The 26,129-nt window shown below is 37.2% G+C and overlaps 1 long non-coding RNA gene across 1 annotated transcript; it reads left to right on the top strand.

The window, feature by feature from the left end:
• Positions 1-1,074: 1,074 nt before the first annotated feature.
• On the top strand, positions 1,075-24,325 carry LOC113435855 (uncharacterized). Its single transcript, XR_003373992.2, has 2 exons — positions 1,075-1,330; positions 21,584-24,325. It is a non-coding gene; the product is annotated as an uncharacterized LOC113435855 (long non-coding RNA).
• The last annotated feature ends 1,804 nt before the right edge of the window (positions 24,326-26,129 follow it).

Genomic DNA, 26,129 nt, shown 5'->3' with positions numbered 1-26,129 from the left:
CAACCATTTTCACAAAACAATATGAAAGTAAAAAATGTTCTTCCTTTCTTTTTTTTCTCTCCCTCATTTTAATCGCCTGTAGATAAATCTACTAAATATATTTTAATCCCAAGAATCTTCAGGTATCATTTATTAATATACAACATTTATTTTTTTTCTCTTTTAAAAGGTAAATAATACTGTCTTTTACAGAAGCATTCATGGTTGGTTGGTTTTTAATTGGATAACATAGTTCACGTTTACGGTACAAATGTCAGACAGCAGTTAAGCAGTGCCATCTTTTGCCAATAATAAGAGTATTATCTTACATACAATTTAAAAAAGATTAATTGAAATGACTACAGGCTTAGCGGGTGAGGGGTGGGCAAATATTCTTCCCCATAACCCTTCTAGACCTGCAATTAACACAGTCATGATTTCATCAATATTTACATGAAATTAATTAAATATAATAGATATTCCTTTCATATCAATTGTTTCCCATAGTGGGACATAATGTTTCCTTAAGGAACAACTACATTTTAAGTTCATCCTTCTCGTTAAAAAATCTATTTTGATATTTAGTTGGATGCTAAGTCTTCTAGAAGATTTAGGGATGAAAACCAGGCATTGTCTTATTTGAAAAAATAAAGAAATGTGGCTAACATTAAGAAAGATTGACTTCAAGCTGACACCCTTAAGGATAGGCTTATTCAATCAGGTATTCAGCCACAATCTTTATAATTCATTATTTTTTACTGTCATCTTTTCCCAAAGTAGCTTTCCCCAACAACATGATGTACCAATAGGGTATCTCCAATCACCATTATCTAGTGTAAAAACATCCTGTTTATGAAAGGAGAGAATCATAATCCGACTTATTTGTAAGGCATTCAAATTGTGACACTTCCAAAACATTTTCATCCCCTCTAAAATAAAATACTTTATACTTTATAATGAACTACACTGCATTATAACTGAGATCTACCTGTATCAGAAATGCAAACATACAGCAAATTTTAATCCTTTAAAGTCTTACGTAACTGAGACAAAAATTTTCATGGAATGGAATACATCGATCCTCTTTTATTTTTTTAACAACTGTATTTTTTCCCCTGCTTAACTGACTCAACCTGTTTGTCCAGGATGTAATATCCTCTTACAAAAAGTTAAGTAAACTGCTCTTCTCAACTTCATGTATACCAAGTAAGTGTTTGCATTTTGTTCAGGTGACAATACATGGAGCTGCCGTTCACAAAACTTGAAGTAGCTTTCATCTTGCTGGCTTTTGTGATTTTCACCTTGTTTATCCTGGCTTCTATTTACAACGAACCTGACACAAAGAATGCAGGTAAATAACGCAGATTCTTTTACATTTGGTGATATATAGTAGTACGCACTTTTCATTGCGTTGTCTGTACTACTGTGAATGTTGTTTTAGCCCTCTTATTGCTATTGGTGCAGCTTCATAGAATCTATAATATAAAAGTAGTTTTTAGCTTTTCACTAGACTGCAGTGAGTTGAATTTGTTGCTGAATACTGGTTTTTAGTTAAGCCCACAATACCAAAACGTTGCTTTAAAGGACGATACAGTGAAAGAGCATGATGTGAAAGAAAATCAAAAATATAGAAATTAGCTGTTTAAAACAATTTACTTGCCTGTGGTTCCTGTTTCTCTTGCAATGAATTAACCTCAAACAATCCTTCACTATAATTCTTTATAATCATCCCACTATTACTGCTCTCATATCTGTATGTGGTCAATTCGGGAGGGCGGATCTTGCTCAGTCATTAAGGAGAACAACCCTTTCAGATAGCAGATATTGTAGGAGGCATAGTTAATAGTTAACTAAGTTAAACTATTCTGTGGTTTCAGGTACAGCGGTTGATACTGTTCTATTGATACTACTAAAACAACGCTTCAGAGTTATTTCAGTAGCTCTGATTGTATGGGTACATGTCAGTGGTGGGATTCATTATTTTTTTTACTGCCAGTTCTGTGGGTGTGGCTTGGGGTGTGTGGCTGGGGAAGGATACTGTAAAATCTCCAGTCAGAGGTGGGATTTGCTGGTTCTCCGAACTATTCAAAATTTCCACTACTGGTTCTCCAGAACTGGTCAGAACCTGCTGAATACCACCTCTGGGAAGAGAGTGGCAGATATAAGATCTGATTTGCAATGGATCAATAAAGTTTTATATCTCCCAATAATTTAAAAAAACCTTTTTTTAAAAAAATGCCAACTGTTAAGTTTTTTTTTCTCAAACTTGCTTGTTTAACCTTGATATTCCCTCCTTTTAATGTTTAGGGATTTAGATAGGTTGCTTTGTTCAAGATCCTTGCAGCTCTATATAATCACACTGAGAGTTCTGCAAATCTTCATGTTTACCTTTATTCAATTATGGGCTCGTCTGCCCACCTGGCTCTACTTGTACATCCTAGAAACCCCAATTTGATAATATCTGCTAGGGATCCATATTAGTTTTTTAAAAAATTATAGGTCCACATGCCTGATATCAGTTAAGCCACCAGAAAAAAAGCTTTATAAATACTTAATTAAGAAAGAAAAGCAAGTTTCCGAATTGGGACATTTTATCCAGGTAGTAAAAAATTAGAATGCATTCCTACACTAGAAGCTAATTGTCAGCAGGGTGGCTGTCCACGCAACAGTCATGCCAGCAAGAAGCATTGGTGGTAGCGGGCTTGCTCTCATGGATGCAGCTTGCCTTCCGACCGCAACCCCTTTTAAAATAAAGCTGCTGAGGACCCCTGAGCCCACCACGTCCCCTTCTAGCCCTGTGCATTGGGCAAGGCCAGAGGCATGGGATGCATACCTGGATATCAGCAGAGTGGCAGGAAGGCAGAGATATAATAAGGGTGGGATTCAAATTTCTTGACAATCAGTTCTGTGGGGATGGCCTATTTTGTGGGTGTGGCTTGGTGGTCATGTGACTGGGTGGATGTAGCTTGTATGTAAATATTGTGAATATTTGTGTAAATATTTGTGAATTTTTTTATTTTAAAAAAGCAACTTTTACCCAAAACGAGGCAAAGCAGGCAGGCAGATTGAGCTGCTTGCAGAATCACAGATTCACTCAGAGATCTGCCTTTCTGCAATCTTCTGCCTGAGTCTGCGCTGAAAAATAGAAGCTTCAATCCTAAGGAAGGTTCAGCTCTGCTCTCAGGTCACTTCTCCCCCACCCCCAACCCCCTGAATACCAGCCCTGACTGGGGCTCCTGGGTGAAAGCAAAGCATTCCAACAGCAATTTAGATTAGCTAGAAAGCAAGAAATCTGACAGGAGGGAAGGGGGCATCTAGTGGTTTGATTTGCCGGTTCTCTGAACTGCACAGAATCATAATAGCTGGTTCTATAAACTGGTCCAAACTGGTAGAATCCCACCCCTGGATATAATCAGTGTATCATCTTACGATGTTTGATAGAAAAACACACACAGCAGTGATGGCTAACTTTTTCAGCACCGAGTGCCCAAAGCACATGTGCAAGTGCATCCCCAAAATGCAGTGTGTCCTGCACCCCATGCACGGCAGAGACCCGAAGACCAGCTAGCTGGTGGAAGGTTTGTGCGCATGCGCAGCAGAGCTGAGCTGGAGTGACGGCTCGTGTGCCCACAAAGAGGGTTCTGCGTGCCATCTCTGGCCACGCATGCCATCGGTTCACCATCACGGACATACAGTATATGGACAATACCACCTTGAACATGTTGCCTTCATAGTCTTAAAAACCATCCTTTGAGTCTATTCCAAGGATAGACTTTGGTGGAAGCTGTCCCTTTAACACCTATTGATCAGAGGTTACGTTCTTAATTAAGATGCTGGGAGTAGTAATCTGGGATATAATTTGGGAGGTAGTAGTAATCTACTATCTCCCAAATTCAATGTAATAGAATTGGTCATCTTTATGGCTCACATTCTTATCTAAGTGTGAAACAGGGTTGTGCTGTAGCTTTTGTATGGTTTTCTATCTAGGCAAATTCAGCTAGTAGCTAATGTAACTAAAAAGAAAGAATAGAATAGAATAGAATAGAATAGAATAGAATAGAATAGAATAGAATAGAATAGAATAGAATAGAATACTTTATTGGGCAAGTGCGACAAGGAATTTGTCTTGGTGTAAATAACTCTCAGTATACATAAAGAAAAGATACATTCGTTAAGAATCAAGAATCATAACGTACAACACTTAATGATAGTCACAGGGTACAATCAACAATGAAATCATACTAGGAAACAGTCAATATAAATTGTAAGGATACAAGAGACAAAGTTACAGTCCTACAGTCACAAGTGGGAGGGGATGGGTGACAAGGAGTGATGAGAAGATTAACGGTAATAGTAGTGCAGACTTTGTAAATAGTTGAACAGTGTTGAGGGAATTATTTGTTTAGCAGAGTGATGGCTTTCGGGGGAAAACTGTCCTTGTGTCTAATTGTTCTGGTGTGCGGTGTTCTATAGCGTCATTTTGAGGGAAGGATTTGAAACAGTTTATGTCTGGGATGTGAGGGGTCTGTAAATATTTTCACAGCCCTCTTTTTGACTCGTGCATTACACAGGTCCTCAATTGAAGGCAGGTTGGTAGTAATTGTTTTTTCTGCAGTCCTAATTATCCTCTGAAGTCTGTGTCTGTCCTGTTGAGTTGCAGAACCAAACCAGACAGTTATAGAGGTGCAAATGACAGACTCAATAATTCCTCTGTAGAACTGGATCAGCAGCTCCTTGGGCAGTTTGAGCTTTCTGAGTTGGCACAGAAAGAACATTCTTTGTTGTGCTTTTTTTGATGACGTTTTTGATGTTAGATGTCTATTTTAGATCATGTGATATAGTAGAACCTAGAAATTTGAAGGTCTGTACTGATGATACTGTGTTGTCTAGTATTGTAAGAGGTGGTAGTATCGGAGGGTTTCTTCTAAAGTCTACCACCATTTCTACAGTTTTAAGTGTGTTCAGTTCCAGATTGTTCCAGTTACACCACGAGGCAAGTTGTATAACTCCTGTCTGTATGCAGAATTCCACTTTTTCAAACCCAGTGACAGGCATTTGGCAGGGCAGCTGTGTACTGGTGATAAAGCAATTCTTTCTCTCACACAGCTGGGCCTTAGGGGAAATCTCTGATCCTTAGCAGAATTCTATAAGGAGGAAAACGCTTTCACTCAATCAGTCTAAGACCAAAATTATGATTTTCTTGGGAAGACCAAGATCAAACACCCATGTCAAACTGGAAATAATAAAAGTGAAGGAGTTTTAAATAGCTTGTAATTTTTCAAGCCTCTCGAACTTGGCAGGAACACACTACAGTCACTTCTGCCAAAATCAACAAGAGTGCCAAGGCAATCTCATTCCAAAGAGTGCTACCTTTAAGGTTTTTAAAAATAAATAAATCAAATCCCAAATGGTGTGCACTACACAAGTATGCAATTACAATGATTTAAAACCTTGTTCAGTGTAGATTTCTGCAAGTACCTTTGCGTGTCTCATGTTGTGTTTTCCAAAGCAGTAATCCACTTGGAAGCTGGTATGATCCCACCGGAGGCAAGAATTCACATTTTCTAACTCCCTTACTGACTTAAACTTGGTTTCACTAGATCTCTTCAATCACTTTGGATCAAGGTAGAAAGATAAAATCTCAGCTGACACATGTTAGCGTGGTCTTTCTACTTACTCTTTGTAGCCTCTAAGTTTAGGGCGAGCTAAAGCTGAAATGAACAGTTTGTGATTAAAACAAGGGTAGGATGCTACTGGTTCTGCCTGGCTCTCTAGAACCAGTAGCTCTGAAGAGCAGCAGATACCGAACCGGTTCTGTGTTTACGAATGTTTGACCCACCCACCCGCCTGGGCTCTTACCTGTCCTTTATTTCCTGCTTTTTCAACATCAGCTGCTTTGCCCAGCACAGCTGAGGTTGAAAAAGCAGGAAAAAGTGGCTTTTCAAATGCTGCACACCCGTGCGCAGCATTTTTCAGCTGTCCGGGCTGCACAGCTTAAGGTTGTTTTACATGTACGTGCAGCAAAAGGTAATCACCAAACTAGTAGTAACACTGGTTGGATCCCACCCCTGGATTAAAACAATACAATATTGGGTTCTAAATCATTCTGGAGTTTCAGATAGGCAAGAGGGCCCATCTTCAGAAGTAATCGGAAAAAAGTGATGGTGGCAATTTGGGTGACAAACCAGCATGACTTTGCAGGCAAGGTTAAATCTGTTATCCCACATAATAGGAACTCAATGTAAAGAAAATACTCAGGTAGTATAAGATATTTATGTGGAGCAAGATATCCAGAATCTCAAAGATACTACAATTTCAAGTTTGTTGGATCAGAGTATTCAAATCCAAATCACAGACCTCTGGTTATCTGAACAGGGACACTTCCATATACCTCAACCAAACCCCAAATATGCTTGAAATATGTTTTAATGTCTTTTACCTCAGGGAGTGTTTTTGTCACAAGAAATCAAGGTTCTCTGCCATAATTTTAAAACAAATTTGTTTTAGGAAAACAGATTTCCCTTGAAAGTCTTAGAAATTATTATTTTTATGTAGAAACAGAGAAAAGGATGAACAAGAAACTTAATAATTGTGGGGGGTTGCACAAAATACAAAAATAAGCTAAAACAGCACCAGCTGCTTTGTGGTTTAGGATATTATGAAATCAAGCTATTATTTTTGTGTGTGGTGTCAACTAAGTCATTTCATTCAACCATAAAATGCATGTTAGCACATTGTTGTTGTTGTTGTTTTGTGAACTTAGACGAAGTATGAATGGATGTGACAACTCTGTAATAGATTTAATCAGCAATGATCATGAAGTTTATAAGCAACGTACATTTTATTCACTGGACCTGTTTGTATAAACTAGTAAGCTTCTCTTCTCCGTTTAGGATTTATACTGCCCTTATTTGTATCAAAAAAAAGTAGAATTTATCAATCTGTTTACAAGCGAAGATGTTTTCAACAACATCTCAAATCCCTATTTTTCATGAAAATGTAAATAAATGGTGAATGGGGTCTTACAAATGTCTTTAATAATTCCCATTAGGAAGTATACGAGTCATGTCAACAGACAAGATATAATAGGAACTCACAGCCCCATTTTCCATTCATCTCACTTACACACACACACACACACACACACACACACACACACACAGAAACCAACCCACTACTTAGTATACAGTCTACAAATCTTCCACTGGATGGAGCTCTCCTCTCACTGTGGTTTCTTGGGTAAAATCCATGAACTGCACATGCCCAGATTCTATGAGACTCCATTAGCTCAGATAGTAAAGTAGTAGTAAAGTAAAGTATAATAAAGTAAGTCAGGAGTAGTGAAGCCACGCAAGGTCTCAGATCTGATTTCAGGAGTTTTGTCCAACTATTCTTCCAATTATTTTCCCAGAACAGAAATTTATATTCTTGATACTCTAGATTCAAGTGTGAAATCCAACTCTTGAGAAATTTTTCAACTTTTAATTGAGGTAGTTCCTCAGAACCATCAGCATCTGAGATCTAAAAGCAGGTGTGTTAACAGAGATAAAATATTGTTTGTTTGTTTATCTCCAACCTTTATTATTTTTATAAGCAACTCAAGGTGGGAAACGTATCCAATGCTCCTTCTTCTTCTATTTTCCTCACAATAATTCTGTGTTGTGAGTTGGTGGAGAGACAGTGAGTGGCCCAAGGTCACCCAGTTGCCTTTCATGCACCTGGTAGGATTAGAACTTGTGGTCTCAAATTCTAGCCTTGTGCCTTAACTACTAGACCAAATTGGCTCTTGTTTTTTTTTGTTTTTTTGTTTTGTTTTTTTGTTTAGCAATATTTCTAAAAACTGTTTCTCTATGTATCACCGAATGTTCTGTGCAGAGATCTGAAACACCTATTACGTTACCCTTGTCTTTTCATTAGGTCCAATTCAATGCATGAGGCTGAAGCATAGCATTGAAATTACCTACGGCATTTTGCATTATAGTATTCTCTGTATAGAACAAGCTGAAGTATAGGCGGGAAATAGCAGCTTATAACTGTTTGTCTGAATTATGTAAATTAAAGATAATTCAAAATGCTATACACTTTCAAAACAAAGATTAAAAATGCTTTAAGTCTTAATTTAGGTATAATGTGAAGATTATTTATGATAAAATGCTACAAAGTATCAATATATGCCTAAATTAGGAAGTCTTAATGTGCAGCTTAATGAATTATTCATAATATGACTTATTTACAGAATTAGAAATATATTTACAGCTAAGACCTTTCTGTTTTACAAAGAATATACCCATGTTAAGCATGATTCACTTTCCTATCCTGCTGCCTTCCTTATGTTTTGCTGTATAGTATGGCATAATCTTCCAGCAGCCAGAGAATTGTATTTGTGTGCTGTAGGGTACTAGTCAGATTGAGACCTAAACTTAATTTGCCTTTTTTCTTTTTAACTTGCAACAATGAAAAGAAGAAATACATAATTTAGAACATTCTAAAGCACAGCTACCAGGTCTGGGTTTCAAAATCTAGATCAGCATGAAATGGCAGCAAGGAAATGGAGAAAATCCTTCTGCCATGTCATAATTGCCTGGATTTTTGAGCCAAGATATTATAGCCTCTTCTAAGATCACTAGCCAGGATTAGAAAGCAGTTGTTTTCAGGTCCCTTCTTTGTTTCGGTTATACTGTACATTTTGGAAAAATAACACACTATGGTGTTAACGTTGAAATCTCTGTGTTCTTGTGTGGAAAGAAATATCCATCTGGTTCAGTTCCAAGCCGGGAGAAAGACACTGGAGTCAAAATGGAGGCTAGAGGCTGGTTGGAAAGAGGGTCCATTTATTGATGAAGCAGAACCACATGGATAGTTCTGGGCAGATGACCACATGGAGTTGAGAGTGGGTTTTTTTTATACCTTCTCTTGGGCTTTACACTTGAACTTCTTGATCCTGTGCAAGAACATGTATTCTATTGGCTGTTGTCAGACTCCCACGGGGCCATGTAGGGGTCATAGCTGGCTCTATGGGCAAAGTACAAATCCTAAGTTTTGACTGAGTTACATTCGATTGAAGTTTGGACTGCTGATGCAAAAGAGACATTGGGCAATTCCTATTGTGGTTGAGAGCTAATCCTACCTTTGTTGGATCTTGGGTGAGGGTATTTGCTTATCTCTAAAGTGCTGACATCTGCTGTGGACTATTAAGAAAAGGTTAGGGTTAGGATTAAGGCTGCTTTCCAAGAGCATGTTTCTCCATTTCTCATCCAGGGAAATATAGTATTCTTTTTAATATTTTTTTCAAAATATTTCATTCTTTTAGGAGAGGGTTGGGTGCTTTCTACACTTGTTATACTGGTGGAATGAAAGAAAACTGCAAGGACATGAATGTCGAGATGCATCAGAACTGTTCTAAGTTTATTGGCCTTTTGTAATCCCTTAAGATATATTCTTATTTCTACCTGTCACTAAAGCCTTTATGTTAACTGTTCAGTGTGTTTTTTAGTTTAGTTTCTTGAGCCAAAATGCCAGAATAATATCAGTGAAAATACACAAAACACTATTGTCCAGATTGATAGCACATCTCTTTTCCCACATCACAGTTGTAATATTCAGTTAACAATGATCAACATTAAAGGCACAATACCAGGCAGAAAATATTATAGGACAAAGTAGGGTGGGGTGATTTTTTTCCTGCTTCTTCCTTCAAAAGATGTGGCTAATAACCAGAACACATCATTGAAATTCTAAGGATTAAAAAGTTTGGAGTCATTTTTCCAGTGTGAATAATCATATTTTTAAAGGATTGATGTGTGTGCCTTAAGACTTTGCAAGGTCTAAATCATTCAATTTATCCTTAGAACTCTCAAAATATTAGGTTTGTGTTTTTAATGCAGCAAATGTTATGTAGCCTTATTGTATATTCTAAATTAGCCAAATATCCATCTAAGCACCAGGCAGCTAAATGTTTAGGGCTGATCATGTCATTCATTTTGTACTTAAGTAAAAAATAGAGACATATATTAAAAATCCAAGAAAGAAATAATTCTTATATCCTATTATATATAATATAGTAAACCTATCCGTGGAAGCGAGCAACATTAGAGAATTATAAATAATACCAGTAAATAAATAAACAACTCTTTGGTATGTCTCCTTGGAAACAGAGGAATACTCCCTAGCATATAATAGGGTAAAGTGATTTAGGCTTTTTTATTTCAGGTATTAACATTTATTAATAGTAATATAAAAGAATTGAAGAAAAATAGGCAGAGTCTATGCATGTATCGGGAAAGAAAATCTTTCTACAAGCATATATGATTGGTTCCTTTGCATTGTCAGCCAGATTGTTAGGATAGATTTGGCATTTTTATTCACCCATCAAGTCTTTTCCAAGAACCTTAGTTAGCAGATGTTGTTTGATACTGCTAAAGGTATCGTTGCAGAATGCAAGCTATTTCAATTAAAACTGTCTTCTGCAATAGATGGATCAGTGATGGGATTCAAAAAAATTTTTACTACCAATTCTGTGGGCGTGGCTTGGTGGGCATGACAGGAGAAGGATACTGTAAAATCTCCATTCTCTCCATACCCCACTAACCTGCTTTCCAGCTCCGTTCTCCTGTGCAGGCCAACAAAAGAAGACCCAGCCAATCAGCAAGGACTTGGGAGGCAGAGAATAGATGGGGATGGGACCAGTCAGAGGTGGTATTTGCCGGTCCTCCGAACTGCTCAAAATTTCTGCTGTCGGTTCTCCAGAACTGGTCCGAACCTGCTGAACACCACCTCTGAGATGGATGGTGATTTTATTAATGCCAATGATGTTCAAATGGTGCTCAAGGTGTTTTGGGATTACACCCCATCCATATACTACTAGTACCATCTTTAGTTGATACTAGTCATAGTTGTTCTACTTCTAATTACAGATCTTTGCATTTTGTGATTTTCTTCTATTCTTTCTCTTCTATTCTGCTGTATGTCCAATTACTGCCATGTCTACTATCCAGACGTTTTTTATATTTCTTATCAACCACTGTTTAACTTGGGCTGTTATATTTACATTTTTCATTTTCTCTTATACTTTGTTGATTTGTGGTCCCACCAGTTCTTGCTCGCAGGGAAAAGGAATTTCCTGAAGATACTCCAATACTCCATTGCTGCTACTTTGTCATCCTGTTGATCTTCTTGCAGCAGCTAAGTGGTCCACTGTTTCTTCAGGTGTATAGAGGTGGCATTTGCTGTCTGTTTGCAGAGGTGGCATTTGCTGTCAGCTGTGTTGGTATTATGATTGGTCACACTGTCTCCCAAATGCTTAGACTGGATTTGGCATTTTTGTCTGCCAATCAAGTCCTTCTTCCCAAGATGGTATAACAACAGTGTGAAATCACAGGTGCCAGCTATTGTGTTGCCCTTAATATGCATCAAGTTCTTCCCAAGAACCTAGAATGTTCTAATGTACTGGTGTAGTCCATGTGTGGTGTAGTCTTTTGTAATTGGCATATGGAAATTTTACTCAGTGCACAGATTTTCTAAGAGCCATACGAGATATTTTGGGTATGACACCTAGTTTGCCAATAACCCCTAGGATCACCAAAACCAGTTTATTCCATAATCTTTTAATTTCAATTTCCAGATCTGGATAATTTTATGTAATTAAAAACTGTCTTATGTCATTGTTTATAACCAATTTTGTTTTATGTTTTTGAGCCATTGTTGACCTGGCAAATGCCTGGAAAAGTCCCTGCAGTTTTTTTGGCAAAATATTTGGAAGTAATTTTCCATCGCCTTATTCCTGATGCTGAGAGGGAGTGATTGGGCCAAGGTCACCCAGCTGACTTCATTTCCAGAGTTTACAATCTCTTGGTTTCTAGCCCAGTTCCTTAAACGTAACGTTAAATTTGTGCTTTCTGCCTGCCTAGACAAACTTAGAAGAGCGTTTCCCCTCCTCATTGCTATTGTCATCCTTTCATACCATGCATTTGAAGGTAATCCCCTTTTCAAATGAAGAAAGTTGGCCCAAGTATGAAATTGACTAGAATTCTATATATGTTTACATAAAGAAGAATATAAATAAAAAACAAAGTTTGTAGGCAAATTTTTGGATGAGGAAGATTATATCAGAGAGCTGGTGGTTAAGGAGCCTTGGAAGGAAAAACTGGGGTGGGGGAGCTTTCTACAAACTCACTTTCTAGCTCACAAACAGGATGTGCAAACAAAAAAAAAGATCAACTTTAGGGAGTTGGGTGCATCCACGTAGAGCCAATCAAATGATATAAGTTGTGGGGATCCTTCTTGATATGGATGCAACAGAGTAGAGTAGAGTAGAGTAGAGTAGAGTAGAGTAGGGTAGGGTAGGGTAGGGTAGGGTAGAGTAGAGTAGAGTAGAGTAGAGTAGAGTAGAGTAGAGTAGAGAAGAACAAAATAGAACAGAACAGAACAGAGTTCTTTATTGGGCTAGTGTGATTGTACACACAAGGAATTTTTCTCCTGTTCATAAGTTCTCAGTGTACTTAAAAACAACAACAAAGTGATACAGTAAGTCATAGGTCATAGATCATAAGATACAATCATAAATCATAAGATACAAACAACAATTGATAAATCATAATAGACCAATAGGAGAAGGTCGTAGGAAAGAGAAGATGTGAGAAAGATGAGGAGGTGAGAAGATAGGAAAGATGAGAAGATGGCAAGAATGCTTGCATTACACCATACTACATGATTAAATATCTTTAGGCATAAGATAGCGCTGTGAGAGTTAGTGTATAGCAGAGTGATGGCATGGGGAAACAAACTGTCTTTGTGTCTAGTTGTTTTGGCATGCATTGCTCTATAGCAGCATCCTGAAGGAAGAAGTTTAAACAGTTTATGTCCAGAATGGGGGGGATCCATAGATATTTTCTCATCCTCTTTCTGGTTCGTGCAGTATGGGTAGTCCTCAAGTTATGACCACAATTGAGCCCAAAATCTATGTTGCTAAGCGAGACATTTGTTAAGTGAGTTTGCCCCATTTTTACAACTTTTCTTGCTATGGTTGTTAAGTGAATCATTGCATTTCTTAAGATAATAACATGGTTGTTAAGTGAATCTGGCTTCCCCATTGGAAGGTCCCAAAAGCTGATCACATGACCATCACTGCCACCATCATACCTATGAGTGAGTTGCGAAGCATCTGAATTTTGATCACGTGACTGTGGGGATGCCGCAACGGTTGTAAGTGTGAAAAACAGTCATAAGTCCCTTTTTTCAATGCTGTTATAATTTTGAATGGTCACTAAATGAACTGCTGTAAGTCGAGGATTACCTATATATAGGTTCTCAATGGAAGGCAAGCTGGTTGCAATTGATTTTTCTGCAGTCCTAACTATTATTTTAGATATTACAGAACATCACCAAACTTGTTTCCAAAATTATCAGTTTCAAGCAAACTGCACAAAACGTTTATTAAATATATTTGCCAACTAACTAACCCTGCCAATTCAGAGAGTACATGAGGCAGCATGAAAAAATATCTTCAGTAAAAGACTAAGTCCTTTGCTTTCCTAAATCTACCTTTCCCGTCCTTCTACTAGCATTCTGAATGACCTAGTTTTATGCAGGTGTTTAATATTTATGCATTTACCTCAGGAGGGCTAATTTCAAAATATACACGAGTGACACAAATGCTAGAGAATCTTAATAAACAGCCACCACAAGGTACTATATCATGCTGTTGTGCATCTAATTTTATTATGGCCATAATTTCATTTTTATCTTCCCATGTAATATGGTTCTTAACAATTCAAAATTATTGATAATAAAGCCTGGAATTTCAAACATGAATCATAGCTGAAAGGAGGGGCACACTTAGGCCATTTTAGGTCAACTAGTGAAGTTAGGACCAAATTCAAATTGCATGTGGCAGGGCTTATTTTGGGAGAGGAATTCAGGAATATGAAGATGTGCTTAAAATGAATCTTGTAGACCCCTTGAGACCGAAATGGAAAAAACTTTTGTCTCAGGAAACTTGAGGGATCACTGTTTATTTGTTCATTTGTTTGTTTGTTTATTTCTATTTATTTATTTTCGCATTTAGAGATTGCACATCTCTCTCATAGAGCTATATATCTGGGCAGTGTACCAATAGGCTAGAATCAAATAATTAAAATTTATAATTAAAAAGGCAGGGAAGGAGATTCAGAGGAGGGATTTAACTCAATGGCCTCCTGTCCCTCTAGAGAGCCCCAAGTGAGTTGGTAGAGCCAAGTCTTCAAGCATTTCTGAAAGGCCAGCTGAGTGACATGTGTGGCCCGCTGGTGGCTGGCGGAGCTGGCAGCAGAGTCTGACAGTAGCGAGGAGGTTGGGGAGGAGCCTGGGCCAGTCCTGGAGTCTGGGGAAGACTCGGATGAGGGATCTGCGTCAGAGGCAAAGATGGAGCCAGGGCAGGCTGACACTCATCAGCTGCCTTCGGGCTTGGACATCAGTGTAGCGGGGGAGCAGCTGGAATTGGTTCCCAGCCTGCACATGGGCAGAGCTGCCTAAAGGAAAGAACAATTACGAACTCATGGTCGACGTGGGCATAAGGCCACATGTAGATGATCGATGCCCCCTCCCATAAGGATTCAAAGAGGAGCAAAGGGGAGGGGGCTTTTGCAGGAAACAATTCGTTCCATCATGGTGAAGATTTGTCTGTGCATCCTAGAGACTCTGTGCTAAGCCCTTCCTTGTCAGCACTGCGTTTGGAAATATTGGGCAGCTTTCCAAGATAGATGAGGTTTGAGCTCCTAATTATACCCTTGAAAGACTGTTTGCCAGGCCATTGGCTGAATGTGAATGCAAGAAATTCATATCCGTTTAATAAAACGTGTTTGGTCGGGACAAAGAGTCTGCTTAGTGCTTTTGGGGGAAGCCTAGGAGAGAACAACAGGTCCGGCTCACTTCAGGGAGGAAAATGTTGCAAATGGTGGGGCCAACAACAAAGAAATCACTCTTCTTGGGCCCCAACAGTCAAAATACTTTAACTGACAGGGTCTACCTGATCTACCTCTGCCTGACTACATGGGACAGGTCAATGTAATGAGGTGAAGAAGGTAATATTAGTATTACCTCCATTTATGACTCCTGGGCCAATTTTTTGGTATACTTTAATTAAGAATATTATTTAAACAACAATATGTAAACAACTTGCTCTATCCCCAATGCAAGAAAAGGATGTTGTGTACTATTTTCTAAAAGCCCAATAATCCAGACTCCATATTAGTATACAATCCATGAAAGAAAGCTACGTTGGTTTCTAGATATAAAGAGATATATCTAAGAATAACACATTCATTTATATGTGTTATCTGACAATCTCTGAAAACTTTTCTGCAGTGTCACAAGTTTTGGACTCCATGACTGACATGAGAGAAGAGACCAATAGACATACTCACTTGCTTCACTAGATAAGGTTGGCATCATCCATTGTTTTGTTCCTTCCACTTCTTGTCAACTGTTCAAGGTGGAACAGATTAGGAAATCAAAGTATTGTATGCCAGTACTACTTTTATTGTAAAGAGAGAGTAAAACAAACTTGCAAGTCTGAAAGTGCATCTCCCCTCCCTATATCTTTGTGAGAATTAGAGAAGGTTTGTCTGACAAATTTTCATTGGTTATATCCCTGCCTTGGATTCAATCCTCTTTTATCTGACCGTTACCTTAGTAGTGGCACTTCCTCCTGTCCCTCAAGGCCATTCTTCTTCCCACTGTAATTCCAAGGCATTTTAGTATATTTACTGTGTTGTTATAATTATTTCTCTAAGATAGTATCATATATAGAAGGAGTATATCTGAAAACAGATCGCTTGGGTTGAAATAGCATGAGTTTGAGGATTCCATTTTACTTCTGCATTACAGAAGAAATGTGGCAGACCTTTATTATAGCATAAGTCAAGTTGCTGTCAAAATATTTTCAAAATTGTCGTCACATATGCCAAGCTAAAGCCCTCTTCAGTAATTAAGGAAAAGGAAATAGTGACATGTTTTTACCATTTTCGGCTTACCCCTGTTGCTAGTGAGACCAAGGTGAGACCTCTATCAACTAGAAGCTCTGTGCAGTTAGGATTTCATATTATCCAGAAGATTGTAAATTCATTGATGTGAATGAGGATGCTATCATTAAGATCTTCCTATTCAACACAAGGAAATCATACATGACTAAAGTACATATATAGAAGCGTCCTTTCCATTCCTTTATTCTTTTCTTTTTTTTGAACACTTAAAGGATGGTATGAGTATTATCTAATTATTCTTGTTCAGTGCATATGAGCTCACTGTCAGGATTCAACCAATGAACTCAGGAAATAAATAATTCCTACGTTATGCTGATTTAATGCCATTGAAGAATCTTTTTTGTTTCTTTTGTGAGGAGTTTTGTTGATTGCTTTGAATAGCAAATATCGACATAATTGTTTTTTTCATTTTGCTTGCCTCACATGCCATACAATTCTCAAGAAAGAAAATAGAAGAAATGATACCTTAGGTACAAAGGCAGCATTCAACATAACTTAAATGCATCTTTAAAATTCAATTGCTACCAATAAAGTTTTTACCATCATTGATCATCTTTGCACTTCACTTATTGTCCTGGCATTCTAAAGGTATACACTATAATTCTGACTTTAAAATATTGCTGTAGTAGGAACATTCCATTCTAAACATTACTATAGCTGGAGCCAATATAACTTCTACATAAAAGCTTCCCCACAGTGTAGGTGGTAATATTGAAAAAACCTTGTAGAATTGGAAAATCACCATAAGTTTCTCATGGGGCATACAAATTAAATGGGTTGATTTCAGTTGAAAGAGGAAATCTTGATGCCAAACCGCCCAGGACTTAATAATTGATGATCAACACATTGAATTGCATCTGGAAACAAATTGGAAACCAGCATAAGGCCCAGATCAGATATATTCCTAGCTAATCATCAGGCTGCTGCATTGTGGACCAAATGAAGTTTCCAAGTAGTCTTCAGAGGCAACGCCGTGAATAGCAGATTGCAATGATCCAAATGCATAGTAATGGAATGAAAAAAAAATGCTGTCAAAGTCCGCTAAGTACGATTGTCCTACCAGGTTCTCTAATACCCAGGGAGTCCTCAAACAACCAGAATTATGACTATAATTGGCTATATTGTTGGTATAATAAGATGCAAAAGCTCAGTTACAATTGCAAAAGAATGGTCACAAACCCACCATGTACCTTCAAAATTAAGCCAAAGTGGGAAAATAAAGCTAACCAATTTCTACAATATGATATTTACCATTTACCCATCATTTTCAAGAAAACAACAAGAATTGCTGAGAAGTATTGAATTCTTAAATAAAGAAAAAAGGATGTGGAATGAAATAAAATTTGTTAAGTAGAAAGTGAAAATATATTGCAAAAAACAAGATACAGAAGAAAGGACAATGGATACTAGGACAAATAGCGAAAGCTGCCAGAAAAAGAAGACAAGCCAAAGGAAAGAAGGACAGGAAAGAGCTTAACAAAGAACTTAAGAGAGCTGTTAGATTAACAAGGATAAAAAGCAGTAATACAACAGCATTGGCAAACACATGTTGGGAACAAACACGGAAAACATAAAGCTTATCAAAAAATCTTAAAAGGCATCAATATGAAAATCCTTTGACAGTGTCAATTATGACAAGTTATAAAATGGGCTTAAGAAAAATGGGAATCCCAGAATATCTTATTGTCCACATTCAAAGATCAGAAAATCACACTAAAGACAGATCACAGTGGAACACATTGACTGCAGGCTGGCAAACAGATGAGGCAAGCTGGTATACGTTCCCCTCGCACATACATGCTCGTTGTTTCCAGCTCTAGGGCGATGCTCATCTCCATTACAAAGCCAAAGAGCCAGCGCTGTCTGAAGATGTTTCCATGGTCATGTAGCCGGCATGACTAAACTTAGAAGACTCACGGAACACTGTTACCTTCCCACCGAAGTGGCCCCTATTTTTCTACGTGCATTTTTACATGCTTTCAAACTTCTAGGTTGGCAGAAGCTGGGACAAGTAACGGGAGCTCAGTCCGTTACGTGGTACTAGGGATTCGAACCGTCAAACTGCCAACCTTTTTGATCGACAAGCTCAGCGTCTTAGCCCCTGAGCCACTGTGATCCAGCATTGTAATTAGCAATACATTTTACATGTGAGACATTGTGCAAATTCAACTCATAAAGATGAGACTCCACAGTCATGGTTGCTGCTAAACAATCAAATGAAACATACCATAACATACCTAACAATAGTTCATTGTGGAAGATCTGATATTTTCAATACAATGGGCTGTTACCTTGGAATGAGATCATCACTGTTGAAAACAAGTTTGAGTGGTAAATGGCAAACACTTTATTCAAACAATGTGAAATATTCTCAATTTTCCAATTCATTGAAAAATAATATTTGGGGTCCAGATCTGTTCGGTAATGGCAACCATCTGGCAGATAAAGGCTTGCCTTCAGTAACTTACGTTATGTCATTAGACTTAGATTTATCTTAGTTATCCCATAAATGTGTCCAGCTTTTTCTTGACATATGTTCCACATTTTTATGGCTGACTTCAGCACTTCATTCATTCATTCAGCCACCCATTGTGTTAATCAGATTAATGTTTTAGCAACACAGCATTAAAAAAAAAACTTCTCTTTTTCGTTTGAAGCTAGGAAGGAAGATATGTTTGTGAAGTCAAAATGCAGCCCACTTTATATTTAATATGAAGATGTGAAATCAATTAAATCTGTAGGTTTTTTTTTTTTTTTTGCAGCACAAACAAGAAGCTGTGAATTATGTTCACTATCGCTTTTTCTGTGCATATCCCCAGTGTAAGATCTCCTTGAGGTGTTGGATTTCAACTCCCACAATTTTCAGGAAACATTGTTTATCTTTTCAATTGGAAAGAATTAGTCAGTTTGATATTAGGCATTTTCTTAAAGCACAACGAAGAATGTTCTTCCTGCACCAACTCAGAAAGCTCAAACTGCCCAAGGAGCTGCTGATACAGTTCTACAGAGGAATTATTGAGTCTGTCATCTACACCTCTATAACTGTCTGGTTTAGTTCTGCAACCCAACAAGACAGACACAGACTTCAGAGGATAATTAGGACTGCAGAAAAAACAATTACTACCAATCTACCTTCCATTGAGGACCTGTATACAAAAAGAGGCTGTGAAAATATTTATAGAACCCTCAAATCCTGGACATAAACTGTTTCAACTTCTACCTTCAAAACAATGCTATAGGACACTGCATGTTAGAACAACTAGACACAAGGACAGTTTTTCCCTGCATGGCATCATTCTGCTAAACAACTAATTCCCACAACACTGTCAAACTATCTAGAAAGGCAGTATTACCATCATTATTCTCATGTTCCCTATTACCTATTTCTCCTTATCTTCTTATGACTGTAACTTAGTTGCTTGCATCTTACGATTTATAGTGCTACCTTAGTACCTTTAGTATGATTTATGCTGATTGCTTATCTAGTATCCATGACTATCACTAAGTGTTATATCTAATGTTTTATGATGAATGTATTTTCACAATGACTGTGATAATGATCTATCACTATTTTTGTATGTGCACTGAGAGCTTTTGCACGGGGGACAAATTCTAATTATACTTGGCCAATAAATAATTCTTTTAGAAGTAAGAATGATTGAATTCAGTGGCATTAACTCCTAGAATTGCACAGTATACAGTATAGAAAAAGCTGGGAGATACTTCAGGGAGCACCATTTTCTTAATTAATCTTTGTATGACAAGGACCACATAAGTTATTAATAAGATTACAACAAAATAAAGGGAATATGGAACCTGTTTTTGCTCTGTGTGCATCTGTGTGTGTGTGGTTTTCTCTGTGTGCTTTCATCTTTTGAATCTCATAGAAAGATTTTTAAAAAATACATTAAGCTGCTCAGACTTACTCATCTATTTGTCCATCAACAAGCTATCTTTCTGAGAATTGAACAGAATGAGATACGGAGGGAGAAGCTGGCAAAAGTAAGATTGAAAACTGATCAGGTCAGGCCACGAACTGCAGAGAAAAAGATTGCATTACATTAAACAATTCCTCAACAAATCCTTATGGGAGAGACAGTTTAAAAACTACTCAGAATACTGCCATTCTACTGCCATTCAAAATGAAAATACACACAGAGAAAAGAATACACTAATTACTGTGCAACATAGGGGAAACGATATATAAGCATCTTGTATAATTTATGTTGCTAAAGAGCTTTGAAGGAATTTGAAAAGCCCTGATTGTATGCTTTTTCTTGCTTGCTTTAGCTTTTATAGATGAATTAAGTCAAAGTGAAACTTAACATGACTATTCAATTGATTTCACAATTGAATTTGAAGATTTTGTTGCTATTATTTAATGATCAGCCATTGAATTTGAATTTGGCATTACTTAGGGCTGTGAGATTAGCAGAAGGTAAATTTAAGATGCCCACCACTGGAAAATAAACTTGAAATTGAACAAAATGTCAGGTTTGAATAAAAGGAAACTTTTGTGTTGGTTCATCGAGAATTTAATCACACCATGAAAGATAATGTTGACTTATCCACACTTAGCCTGATTTCCCCAGTTACAGAAGTACCAGTACCAGTGGTGGTATTCAAAATTTTTTACTACTGGTTCTGTGGGCGTGGCTTGGTGGGCGTGGTGTGAATTAGTGGGTGTGGTTTGGTGGGCTTGGCAGGGGAAGGATAATGCAAAATCTCCATTTCCTCCCCACCCCACTAACCTGCTTTCCAGCTCTGTTCTCCTATGCAGGGCAACAAAAGAAGACCCAGCCAATCAGATGGGTCTCTGGAGGAAGAGAATAGATGGGGAGAGGGCCAGTCAGAGGTAGTATTTGCCGGTTCTCTGAACTACTCAAAATTTCCACTACTGGTAGCTAAATACCACCTCTGATCAGTACACATGAACACATTATTATCTCTTGTGATTATTTTGTCATGAATAACCTACTTTGAAGTAATTTTAAATACAAGACATCAATATTGTTCAAGTAGATACACTGAAATGTCAGATTTTTTTTTTCTCCCAAGTTCCTGTAGCAAGAGTAGGAGGAATGGAAAGTAAATAATTTTTACTCTTCTTTAAGGCCCCAGAATAAGCTAAGTCCTGAAGTAGTTCTCAACTGGGCTATAAGCAGGATCCTTTAAGTATTCTATGATGCACTTATTAGTTATTGGACCAGGCCCAAATTCAGTCCATTGTCAGTCATAAAACTCAACGAATGACTTCAAGCCAGTCATTTTCTGTCAGTTCCACCTACTCATGGAATGAATGAATGAATGAATGAATGAATGAATGAATGAATGAATGATCTATTATGCTCCAAAGACAGCAATTTAAAATTGTCTGCAAAAGTTAAAATGGCCAAACAATGAATAATAAACAGTACATAATAATACAATTTTTTTCTTCCGTTCAATCGTGCCTCATTCTCAAAGGCTGAGAACACGTCATGCTTGATTGCAGGATATCCAGAAATCATCTAAAATATCGCAATCTTTTAACCATGTAAGAATAATGTTCCTATAGACTTTTTTTTTTCCTCTCTCTTTTTTTCCAGACAAGGAATACTATCCACACAAAGAAAGGAGGAATAAAAGACAGACCTACAAGATAAAGACAAAGCCTTCTGCAGAATCCATTGTCGTTAAAACTGTTTAGTACTGAAAGAACTCCGAAGTTGGCTTGCTAAAAATTCTCTCGGAAGAGATTTAAAAAGAGCTGGTTCCTGGAGATGAATAAAGACAAAGGAAGTGAATGTGAATGGAAAGGGTTCTTCAGGCAGCAAAAAGAATCTAAACATTAAAAGCCAACTCAATGAACTATGCCATGCAAAGCAATTTTACTCTCTCTTTTTAATAAAATTGCTTTTATGTTGCTGTGATAGGGGAAAAAAAAGATATTGAGGCTTTTTACACATTTTATCACCTCCAATTGTTGGAATGATCAAAACTTTTTAATTGCTGATCTTCTTTTGTTCTCAGTTCCTCTTCCCTTCCCAGGTATTCTTTCCTCTATCAGCAACAACTAAGGAACACAAAACTGATGTGACTCTTATATTGCATGAGCAAGATTATGGGTCCTGGAAAATTGGCACTGAGATTTTCATATAAAAGGAGAATGTCAAACACTTGCTTACTCTAAAATCTTTTCTACTACTGCTTCGCAACTGCCTTCCTTGCTCAGAAGCTGCTGACAAAAAGCACTGCAGAGAGAATCCACAATTACAGAGACAATAAATACCCCAGAATGTTTTGTTGTAGACTTCAGGAGTGAGTCAATATTTCTACTATGAACTCATATAGCTGAGTGTCAGCAAGAGAGAATTATTAACCGGAAGGGGAGGGAAGGAATTTGTTTACCACCACAGTTTTTGCTCTCCGAATCATTAGAAAAAAACTTAGGCCGGCCAGCACTTGTCCTCATCACTATCAACTTCAAAATGCAAAGAATATTGCAAGAGGTATTGGTTAGATGCTGTTCAGCTGAACAATAAGAAACAGGATCTAACCAATTTCCCACAGTTGGCTCATAGTCTGGTTTACCTGACATCTGAATATATGAATGCTCACAGTCACTGTTCAATTGATTAAAACAGGAAAAGTTATAGCCATGAAGTTATGGTGCCTTAGCCTCTGTGGGCAGAGGGGAGAGGTCAGAAGCATGAAGCAAGATGAAGGTTTCTCATCTATGATCAATCAGCCTGCCCTCCTCTTCTGCAAAGCTTCAGCACGTACACTGGCTAATGGAATTCAGTGTATATTGTGTTAAACCAATGCTGAATGGGATAAATCAACCCAGCTGCCAACTGAGACCATAACTCACAGACATGAAGCATATCCAAGGACACCAATAGAGGTTTTCGAAGAAAAAAATGAAAATAAAAAAGGGATGCTTAGCGGTCTCTAGGAGCCATGCTACATTGAGTGTCAACTTCAAAAGCAAATAGAAATAGAAAACTGGGCAGTGGGAGGGATGCGGAGGTGGGAGGTGTGATATGGTCCCTGTTAAGTGCTTACAGCTTCATGTTTTCTGAAAGACAGCCTGCTAGCTGAGTAGTTGGCATTCTGAAAGTAAATAGTAAAAAGTGTCTTGCTTAATATGTGTGGGGATTAAATCCATTGGACTAAGACCAGGAAGACACAAAACCTGCTGACTGACTTCAAGCCAGTCACTATCTTTCAGATTCATCTTGTTCAAAGGTCCTCAAATTTGGCAACTTTAAGGCTTGTGGACTTCAATTCCTAGAATTCTCCAGCCAGCCAAGTTTGGAGACCCCTGATCAAGTTCATAGCATCACTGCAAGAATAATTTGAATGTGGGGCGGAAATCATATTCATTACCCTGAACTAGCAGAGGAAGAGTAAAGTAAAGAAATACTCAGGTGCTGTTTCCATATAATTTATAAAATCAATACCTAGTGTGGAGATCTATGAGACTAATTTACCAGAGAGTTCTAAGGAAATTCTTACAACAAGCAATTTTTATTTGACTCTAATCAGGGTGTTTTTACCCTAGACTGAAACTTTGTTTTAGATTCAAACTTTGGGGAAAAAATTAGGCAAAAGCTGCGTTGTTAATGGTCTGATGATATGATGTTATTTATATGTGCACTTATTATTAGGTTCCCCAAACTCCGATACAATGTAAGAGAAAGAGATTACCACCAGTTGTTCAATAGTCATTATAAAGTCTTTACCATTAGCAATTATTTGCTACCATAAATAGGAAGGACATTTTTGCTTTGATTAGATAATAACAATTACTGTACTACAGCTGTCTCAGGAGATAGACCATAACATTACTTGATATAGTTCTCGTGACTATTTTCTAGCAGTTCTGGAGAATTGGACTCATTTTAAATGTACCCTATATATTCATCCCTTTCATTGTAATCCATTGATGTGAAAAGAGATCATTTTAAGAGATAAAAGCACTGGCCTAACAAGAAATCACCCACAGACTCTGCAATCAAGTACCAAGGTAATATTCAAAGGTTATTCAAAGCCATATATTTACAAAAGCTTCAGAGCTTCTTTGTCCCACAAAAATAAAAACTTTGCAATTTTTTGTTGGCACCTGATAAATGTCCAGTTTAAGCACTGCCAAGAGGAAGAAGCAAAATATGCTCATTAACCACTCACTATCCAGCACTTTTCTTTTTTAAAAAATATTTTTTATTGATTTTACAATTAAAACAAACCAACAACACATACATAAATGAAAGAGAGAAAAAGAAGAAAGGGAGAAGAAAATAGAAAGAAAAAAAATAGAAAACAATTAAAAACATTTTCATCTTCAACAGTTTGTGAGACTTCCTTTTTATCCTTATTTTATGCCATATACACACTTAATCCTTACATATATCTGTATATCACTACTATGATTCTATCCTACCCTCTTTTGCCTTTTAGTGTGAAGTCTATCTTTGGTCTGTCCATTTGTACCAACAGTTCCAGCTGTTGTAGTATATTGAAGTGTCTTTATTTTTTAATGCCAAGGTTAATTTGTCCATTTCTGCACAACTTGAAATTTTTTGAATGATCATCTCCTCTGATAGAACATGAGGCTGCTTCCAACATTGTGCAAAAGCCAATCTGGCCACTTTCAAAATGTATATTATCATATATTTCCCTTTTTTTAATATTCGTTTATCAAAGATGCCTAACAGAAAGGACTCTGGTTTGAATTCAATCTGTTTTCTTGTCATTTCTTCCAGCCAATTTCTAATTTTCTGCCAATATTTTTGAGCTTCTGTACAGGACCACCACATATGGAAAAAAGTTCCCTCTTTTTTTTTTTTTTTTGCATTTCCAGCAATTCGGACTCATATTGGGGTGCATCTTAGCTAATCTCGAAGGAGGAAGGTGCCATCTATAAAACATCCCCAATATATACATAATTATAGGCGGATTTCACTGTTAAATACTGATTACAAAATATTCACTTCTATTATAGCAAGTAGACTAAAAAGAATGTTAAATGAGAATATATATGAAGATCAAAATGGATTTCTCCTGACCAGACAAATCAGGAACAATGTAAGAATAGTACTAGATGTCTTAGAATTTTACAAAGCCCACCCAGAAAAACAAATTTCAATTATGTTTTTAGATGCAGAGAAGGCCTTCAATAATTTAAATTGGCAACTTTTAATCCAAAAAATTTATAATATGAATTTAGGCACCAAATTTGAAAATATTATAACAACCATTTATGACACACAACAGGCTAATATTATAATAAACGGGGAATATACCCGCCCAATAAAAATAGAAAAAGGAGTCAGACAGGGCTGCCCACTCTCACCCCTGCTCTTCATATTATCATTAGAAGCATTACTAATGCGAATTAGACAGAACCCAGACATAAAAGGATTAAAGGTTAAGAAAGAAGAATATAAGTTGCAGGCATTTGCGGATGATATGATTTTTTTTCATTGAGGAACCAATAGAAAGAGGACAAAAATTGATGAATGAATTAGAACAATTTGGAGCAGTAGCAGGACTTAAAATTAATAGGAAGAAAACAAAATTAATGACTAAAAATTTAACAGAAAAACAGAAAATAGAACTAGAAGAAGTTATGGGAATACAAGTGCTAAAGAAAGTTAAATACTTAGGAATATAGTTGACAGCATATTGTAAGACACTTAAGGAAAATAATTATAATAAATTGATGCAACAGGTAAAGAAGGATTTAGAAACATGGGGCAAGCTGCAACTTTTATTAATAGGCAGGATTGCTGCTATTAAAATGAATATTCTTCCAAAATTCCTATATATATTTCAGACGATCCCAATCAAAGTACACAAATTTTTTTTTGAAGAACTTAATAAAATAACCGTAAAATTTATCTGGCAAGGGAAATAACCTAGAATAAATTTAAAGGCAATGCAGGATATGAAGAGCAGGGGAGGGCTGGCACTTCCAAATTGGGAGTTGTCTTATAGTGCAGCCTCTTTAGTATGGTTGAAGGAATGGGTGAATTTAACCAATAAGAGAATATTATTCTTAGAAGGCCATGACTTGCAGAGGGGATGGCATGCTTTTTTATGGGATGTAGGGAAAACTAGCCAGAAATATTTTCACAGACACCTAATCAG

Source organism: Pseudonaja textilis, chromosome 6 (assembly GCF_049901715.1).
Source record: "Pseudonaja textilis isolate UNSWEBS1 chromosome 6, rPseTex1.2, whole genome shotgun sequence".
Classification (NCBI taxonomy): Eukaryota; Metazoa; Chordata; class Lepidosauria; order Squamata; family Elapidae; genus Pseudonaja; species Pseudonaja textilis.
This window is presented reverse-complemented; position numbering and strand designations above follow the sequence as displayed.